Source organism: Apium graveolens, chromosome 4, assembly GCF_009905375.1.
Source record: "Apium graveolens cultivar Ventura chromosome 4, ASM990537v1, whole genome shotgun sequence".
Classification (NCBI taxonomy): Eukaryota; Viridiplantae; Streptophyta; class Magnoliopsida; order Apiales; family Apiaceae; genus Apium; species Apium graveolens.
In genome coordinates, this window is record NC_133650.1 from 95,992,479 (window position 1) to 96,001,604 (window position 9,126).

The following is a 9,126-nucleotide window of genomic DNA, read 5'->3' on the forward strand; positions in this document are numbered from 1 at the left end:
ACCCAAGTGTATCTAGTGAAATCATCAACAATTACAAGTGTGTACCTTTTCTTGTTCATAGACATTATGTTTACTGGTCCAAAGAGATCCAGGTGTAACATATGATATGGCTCCGTGATAGAGAATTATGTTATACTTTTGAAAGATACTCTTCTTTGCTTAGACTTTTGACAAGCATCACAAGGACCATCAGATGAGTATATCATATTTGGTAATCCTCTTACTAGCTCCTTTTTGGCAAGTTCATCGATTGAATTGAAGTTGAGATGTGAGAGCTTCTTGTGCCAATTCCAGCTCTCATCTACCGATGCCTTTGAGATAAGGCAAGTAGCTTCTTGCTCAAGAATTTCATGTAGCCTTACTTCATACATATTACCATGTCTGTATCCCATCAAGACAGTCTTCTTTGACTTGTTATGAACAACTTCACAGTGAGAGTCATAGAACACCACATGATAACCTATGTCAGTGATTTGACCGATGCTTAGAAGATTATGCTTCAGTCCTTCCACCAGAGCTCCTATTGATACCTTTACAATTATCAAGTAGCTATATCCCAAAGTGTGTCCTATATTTCCATCTCCATAAGATACATATGGGCCAACCTTCTTTTCAAATTCTGACAGTAGGGATTTATTTCCAGTCATGTGTCCTGAACATCCACTATCCAAGACAAGAGTATTTTTCTTGTTACCCTGCAGTCAGAAGAGTAATTAGTTAGAAGGATTTTTAAGGACCCACACTTATTGGGCCCTCTTTTTGGACAACTTAAGCCTTTGTGATTCAGATATACTTCTGACAGTTTTTCCTTTGTCAGGATTTGTCTTATTAGAAGTAGATTTAGTAGAACTAGAAGAATTGAGCAAACAAGCAGTTTTATTGAATTTAAGAAAAGGTTCATAATAGTTGTGATACAGCTTATGATAGGAACTACAAGTGTAAATTGAATGCCAAATACTACCACAATGAAAACAAGGATTTGGTGGTTTATAAAATACTGATCTACCCCTAACATCAGACTCAGGATTAGCAGTTTTCATTTTCTTACTCCTCCTGCAATCAATAGCAAGATGATTAGTATTACCACAGTTAAAACAAGTTTTTCTTAGAGCATTGGGAACAAACTTGTAATTAGAATCCATAGAAATTCCTTGCTTACCATTCCTGTTTCTTTTAAGACTTTTAACTTAAGGTTTGTCAGTAACCTCAAATAATTTCTTTTTCAATTGTCTTTTAGACAAAAGTCCTATATTTTTTTCTTTCTTAACAGTCTTAATGGTTTCCTTGTTTTCCTTTCTTTGAGATTTATCACTTACTGGCTTTTCTTAAGATGTTGATGTTGAACCCTTTTCAAAGATAAATTTGGGTTCATCGGCTTCTGAAGAGATAAACTTAACATGAGTCTTAAGGGTAGTTTTATTTTCAATGTCAACATCCTTAATTCCATCTACATAACCAAGACATTTTTTCCAGTTTTTCTTAGAGATCATCTCATGAATCTTTATGCCTGAATCAGTCCAGGCTTTAAGGGTTTTCCTCTCATTTTCTAATTCATTCTCTAACATACTATACTTAGCTTCTAGTATCTTTACTGTATGTTTAGCTTTCTCACATTCTTTCTGAATTTCAATCTGATTTACTAAGTCAGACTCTAACTGTTCATTCTTAGACTTTAAGATTTCATTTTCAGTTAGCTGCCTATTATTCTCCAGAATCTTATTTTTAAAATTTCCATGAACAGACTTAAGAATAGATTTCAGTTCAGATATATCTTCAGCATCAAAAGAGTATAAAGAAGTTGATACCTTAGAATCAGAGGAAGCAGGAGCATCAAAGCTAGCCATCAGTGTATAGCATGTTTATTCATTTTCATAATCTATGGAGTCCATCCAATCCTTTCTTGATGTAATCAAGGCTTTGTTCTTCCCTTTGTCATGCTTTGTCTTTTTGCACTCTGTAACAAAGTGACCAGGTTTATTACAGTTGTAGCACTTGATTTTTGACCTGTCGACTTTTCCAGTTTTAGAGTCCTTTCCTTCTCTTCTTCCAGACGACTTCCTTTTCCCTCCAGTGAACTTCTTCCTGAAGCTTCTTTTCTTCTGAGACTTCCTGAATTGCATCTTCTTGAAGCCCTTAACTAGCAATGCAGCCATTTGCATTACATCAGAATTTATCATGTTCTCATCAGTTTCAGAATCAGTATCATTATCAGGATTTGATGATGAATCATCAGTATCTGTATCTGGCAGATTGTTCTTTCTCCTTGCAGCTTCAACAAACCTTTCTTTTGAAGCTTTAGCATTCACTTTCAAAGCAACTGATTTTCCCTCATTGCTTTTCCTCTCTTTCCTTTACCGAACTTCCAAATTATGAGTTCTCAGCATGCCATAGACTTCATCAAGGGTGATTATTTCCAAATCATACTGATGTCATATGATTGAAGTCCGAGTCTCCCATTCCTCATTCAAGGCTCTCAGAAACTTAATGTTTGATTCCTCCCGATCATACACCTTTCCTACCAAGGATAGATTGTTGAGCAGGGTGAGAAACCTGTCATAAATGTCGGTGAGACTTTCATCAGGTTTGGCCTCAAAATGTTCATATTCTTGAATTAGAACAGCCCTTCTGTTCTTCTTGATGGCCATGGTTCCTTGACATTGAGTTTCAAGAGCATCCCAGATCTCCTTGGCAGTCTTGTAGGCTATAACCCTGTTTGACATCACAGAATCTAGACTGTTATGCAAAATGTTCCTTACCTTTGCATCCTTCAGCACAACAACTTTCTCTTCTAGTTTCCACTCATTCTTCTCCTTTAACTGATAGTGTTCAGTAACAGCAGAAGTTGCAAGCACCCATTTTGTTGGCATGTAGGATCCATCATTGATTACGTCGAGATAGTCTGGATCTATAGCCTTCAGGTGCATGAGCATCTTCACCTTTCATGTAGGATATTCAATCTTTTTTAGAATGAGGATTTGAATACTTTCATACTTGTTCAGAGACATGTTTACATCGCTTCTGATTATAAATTTATCAGTTTGCTCTGATACCAATTGTTGCCCAGTAGTAATATAATTGTTTAAGGGGGTTGTATACAATTGTATAAATGTTTCGAACAAGTCTTAAAATATAACAGTTCTTTATATTTCTGATAAAAACTATTACAAACTCTCTAAAGAAATACTGATATTCTTGAGAGCTGCTAGGTCGTATAATACTCGAGTTAATCACCATGTGATGACCTAAACTGTGTTTATATAATACACAGCTGCTACAAATCAGTCTAAGATATGCATTATCAATTACTAACTGTTAGGTCACACAACACTATAGAAGGGGGTTGAATATAGTGTTTATACAATCAAATCGATTTAGAACACAAGTATGTAACATTAATCAAGTTTATTCAATATAATAAGCTCTGCTACAAAGTTGGTTAAACTACTCTCTCAGTGATGAACAATATCACCAAGAGCTGCTAGGGTTACAAAGAATAATCTTCTCGTTAATGATAACACATATAGTGTAAACCCTAAGTTGTGTTTATATAATACAGAGTTACAAGATATCTTCTAATTGATATGAAATATATCTCCTCCTAAAATATATCAATAAGATGTTATCTTCTACAAGTCTTCTAGTCGTCCAACTCTCCATGCATATCTTCCTATGTTTTAGTCATGATCCTCTCCTGTAAATCAGCTGCATTCCTTATCTGAAGTACCTGTACTTAAGTCCTGATATAAATCCTAACGGCCTTAAGTTCTGATATAAGTTCTGACTTTAATAAGTTCTGATTTCCAGTAAGTCCTGATAAATCCTGATATTAAGTTATGAAACTAAACAAATCAGATTAAACATGGCATCACAAATATATCTAACAATCTCCCCCAACTTGTAAATTATGAAAAATATACAAGTTAATAGATTTGATGATGTCAAAAAACATTTAAGTACAAATGCAATGAGAGTTTATTTAGAAAACTAACTACAACTTACAGTCCTTGCAGCTTTTACCAATCTTACTGAATCAATCTGAATCCAAAGTGATTTCTGACAAAGTTTGATATCAGCTTCTCTTCTGCATTTCTCAGGACTTGAGCTAATGTAGCCTTGACTTGCTTCAATTCTTCATCTTGACTTCTAATCTGGTAAATGGCAGTCCTAAGTGCTGAAATGTGATTTCTTTCCAAACCATCACCAAGTCTGATTACCCTTGGATGAGAAGAGTCTTCATTGTAGCACAGACATTTCTCTTTCAGAATAACTTCTATCTTAGCAGAATTCTTTTTCATTGGAATTTCACTTCCATCATCTTCAACTATTTTTGGAATAAATTCTGCAACCCTTGATCCAGTGATTCTGGCTTTATCCCTTATGGTCTTCATTATGAAATTTGACCATCTTCTGGTAATCTCAGACTTTATCTCCAAAAGATAATGAAAGAATTGAAGTTTTTTCAGAGATTTATTCATCACATCTGATTCTGACATTCTGTATGTTCTTCCATCTTTAAGAAATAGAATCAGGTTTTCTTTGACATTACTCTTATCATGAGCATCCAGTACCACTTGAACATATATAACCTTGTCAAAGTGTTTCTGTGTAACTTCCTCAAATTGTTTGTCAGTTAATAAGAATGGATCTTTGATAGTTACTTCAATTCCTGTTTTCAGCTTAGCTTCGCTTGATCCTAACCCTGATCTGTCTCTTGCTTCTCTGGCATTCAATCCAACAGTCAAGAAATTAGATAGCAGTTGACTTTTCTTAGGATCTGATGGTTTAACATTTTTCCATAGGAGTTTCTTCTTATCAGTAACTGTCATCTTTCCCAAATTAACTTAAGCTCTGTCAGAGATTGATGTCTTGATGATTTGTTCAGGATTTGCAGATTCTTCCGTAGCTTGCTGTTTTGAACTTTCTTCACTCTAAACAACTTGAGCTATGTCAGAGGTTGTCTTAGATTCTTCTGTCACCTTTCTTTTTTTCAGAGTTTCAACAGTTTCATCTTCTGCAGCAGCATCATCAAAGACTTGAACCAACTTGCACACATGATTCATCAGAATTTAAGGAATCTTCATTTCCTGTTTCTTAACTATCTCCCCAACTTTTCCTTTTCCCTTGTCTTTGGGATCAGTAGTGGTTTGAGATCTAGTACTTGATCTAGGAATCTCTGTGGCAGATCTTTCTTTTATCACAATGCCTTTTTCCTTAGGCCTTGGAGGTTTCTTTGCATTAGAAGCTTTAGACTTAGGATTTGTCTTCTCAACTGCAAATCTAACTTCTTCCTCCTTTAGAGTCTCTAAATCCATTCCAGGATTATACTTGAGAAATAACCTTTTAGCAATTTCTTCATCAAGAGTCTGAATCTTGGGATCCTTATAGTAGACAGTAGTCTCCCTTCCCTTAAGCTTCAGAGTTTGTAAAAACTTCTGAGATTCCTGACTTCCAAAATGAATGAGAACATCAGACTTTGTCATCAGAATTTGATTATCAGAACTTTCTATCAGAGTTTGAGCATTCACAAATTCAGAACTTGAATTCTTCTGTGTAGAAGATTTGCTAGAACCAGAAATTAGTTTCTGTGAAGAAACTTTGCTGCTTCGCTTGCCTTGACCTTGACCTTTGCCCTTGCTAGGGTTTCCCTGGTCATCTCCTTTATCATCCTTTTTCTTCAATGTCTTGATTGGTGAGCATTTGGACTTAACTACCTTCTCCCCCTTTTTGGCATCATCTGTCAGGAGTAGTGAGAGAAGAAGTTCCACTAAAGATTGGATTTCATTGAGCTGTGTTTGTTGAGCAGCTTGATTCTAAAAGACCTCATCCAGTTGGGCCTGCTGCTTGATCTGAACTTGCTCAATAGCTTCCACTTTGTCATGAATTGGTCTGATAAACCTATTCTTGTCTAGTTTAAGCATCAGGTCTAGTTTATCAACATTTTCCTGAAGTTTATCAACCTTTTCATGTGTCTTGGAGTGTAGACCTTGAATATTCTTAGTATTGAGAGCAGTGACTTTAAGTTGGTGCTTGAAATCAGAATTTATCAGCAACTCATCAGCTTTTGAAATATGTTCTGACAGAACATTAGAGCTGGGAATGAAATCATTATCATTACATTTCTTGGTCCATTCCACGCCTCTAAAAGTTTCCTCCTATGGAACATGAGCATCTTCTTCAACAAACTTAAGTAGTGCCTCTTTCCCAAGAATTGGAGCATTAACTGGAACACTTGCTGGAGCACTGTGTCCAGAACTTGATAAATTTTCATCATCTTCTGTTAACACCGGAGTGTGTGTAACTAAAGGAGATTATGAAGCAGCTTCATTTAAATTATGATCTTCAGTGCCAAGATCAAGAATTGGAGTTGATGGTCTCTCAGCCTGTATTATTGGTGAAACAGGAGGTGTTGACTGTTTTGCTGGTGGAGCTGCCAGATAGAGAACAGTAGGAATATTCAAGTTATGAATATCTATTTCAGAATTTGTCTCTTGTTGTTCAACATCATCTGTAGCTTGGATTGGAGAGTGAGGTGGAGAAATCACAGGTTCTGATCTGTGAACTTCAGGAATTTTAAATTCCTGAATCAGAATTTCTCCAGGTGCTGGAAGGGCTTCAATTACTGTAGGTTCTTGTGAGATCAGAGATTTCTGATCCCCTTCCTCAGCTTCTTCAACATCTTTAAATTAAATTTGTGCCATATGCACACCTGCTTTTGTCTTCTTTGATCTTCTAGATAGTGGAGAGATATGATCTGTATCAGAATTTACAGATCTTTTCCTTTTCAAAATGCCAGAACCCTCAGCTTCATTCTCCTTCTGAAGAGTTGACTCTTCAGCTTCTACCTCCTTCTGAAAAATTACATTTTCAGCTTCTTTTGCCACAGATTCTGATGTAGGAACCTGGACTTGTTCATCCTCATCAGATTCATTTCTCAGAATGATCCTTCTTCTTCTCCTTGGTGGAGATTTAGGCACAGAAATAGTTCTTTTGGTTTTGGGCCTAGAAGATGTGTCAGATTTTACAACTGACACCTTTTAAGAAGTACCAGAGGTTGGTTTGGATTTGAGAGGTGAGGTTCTGATTGTAGGTGTTGATGATTGTGGTTGAGAGGATTGTGCTGGTTGAAAGTAGGTTCTGATAGTAGGCTGTGGTTGAGTATTGAAAGGCTGTGTTAGTGGAGGTTGTGAAGTAGTAGGTTGTGTAGGTGCAACTCAGGATATATAGTTGCGTATGTGTGAGGATCAGAGTTTACTAAGAACTGTTTGACAAATTGAGGAATTTGGAGAGGTCTTAGTACATTCTTCTTATTATCAGCAGATTATAAGTCTGTGAAAGCCCTTTTGTGAAGTTTAAAGGGTTCAATTGTCTCACTAAAGTTTTGAGGTGCATCAAAACAACAAAAATTATATATAAGCAGGCAAAATCTAGCAAAATAAACTGTGTTGATATCTTCTTTCATCCTATTACCTATAAAACCCAAAATTGCAGTAGCATAATCAAAATAAGTTTGATTAAGAAGGGTATACCCAATTTGCTAACTCATTATTGGAAAAGCATCAAAGTTGGAGCATTTATTGGCAAAGGCCTTGGTAATACAGTCGAAAGAGAAGCTCCACTCCCTCCTGATGTAGGGCCTCTTCAGTTGTCCCGGCTTGGACAAAGATTTCATACCCAAGATTTGCCATCATATTTTGAAGAGCTGACTCCCCAACTTATGAACTGAAAGTACAGTTTTCTGGTAGATGCAATGCTTGTCGAACAATAGACAAGGTTACCAAGTGCTCATCATCCCCTGTTGTAAAAATGATGCCTGGGGATCCATTTTCACCACCATCATCATATACCCCAGACCTCCAGAACTCCAGAATTTGTTTGCCTGAGGGGAACTGTTGTTGGGTCAGAGCATACCCAATTTCACTTCGAGCAAGAAAATCTTGAATGAAGTGAAGTTCAGAAGAAGCCTCGTCCTTGTTGAGAATAGCCATGTAGTTGTTGGGGACAAACTTGGCTCCATCATTGATAAGGTCCTTTGGTTCCATTTATGTGAAAAATTAAGTGAAAAGTGTTGTGTGTATAAAGTTTTTGATAAAATGCCTGTGAGAAAATAACTTTAGAGAATAATAGAGAGTGAGAGATAATAAGAGAGAGTAGAAAGGAATAAAAGTAGGTAAAAGATTGTAAAATCTTTTAACTCTGCTATTTATACACTCCACGTGACAACGACTATATTTGTGAAGCAGAACAGACATCTTACACCTGGCAGCATGTAAACAGTCAAAATATTATTAGTGGGCACGGTAAACGTGCAGTAATTATTGCTCACATGCGGTTACCAAAACAAACACGCAACCCATTAACCAAATGATTGTCACTATTTTTTTCTATCACTTAATTATTTTCTGATAAGTATGACCATTACAGTAAAAACTACAAATAAGTCAAGTAAATAAATAATGCCACGTAAGCATCAGGATTTGCATCAGAACTTGACTATTATCAGAATTTAACGGTCATCAGAACATGGCTCCTGTACTCAAAAAAATGAATGACTATTTCTGTGATTCTTCACACAAATACTGACTGGTTTCTTCAGAGTTTAATCATCAGAATTTATATCAGAACTTGTCCTCAGAATTTCTGCAAATAAAACTTAACTGTTTGTCAGAAACAACTTAATCACCACAGTAATTTTCATCATTCATATAGAGTGATAGTGTGTGTATGTGCACATGATCAGATAAAGATTAAAGTCTGATAAACTTCAGTATATCTTAGAAATAAGGCATAACTAAGAAAAATGCTTAAAATATGTCTTGAATTGTGAAGTCTACTATAGAATGAAGTCATGTAAGAATCTACCTCACTGTTTGTGCTTATTTTATGCATTTTTGAAAGTCTTTAGACAGTGGCTTCTCAGTGTAAATGAGTTACAACTGCCATCAGAATTTATGCTGTTATCAGAATATTTCTTCAGTAATCAGAGAATGTGAAAAGTCACCAAGAAAAATCAATTTGCTTTTCTAATGCATATAACTTAATATCAGCAATGCACTTGGATCTTCCCTCTCACATAAATTACTCTAGATCTCAAAGGAGTACCTGATTTCAATTTTTTTCTTTTGTTTT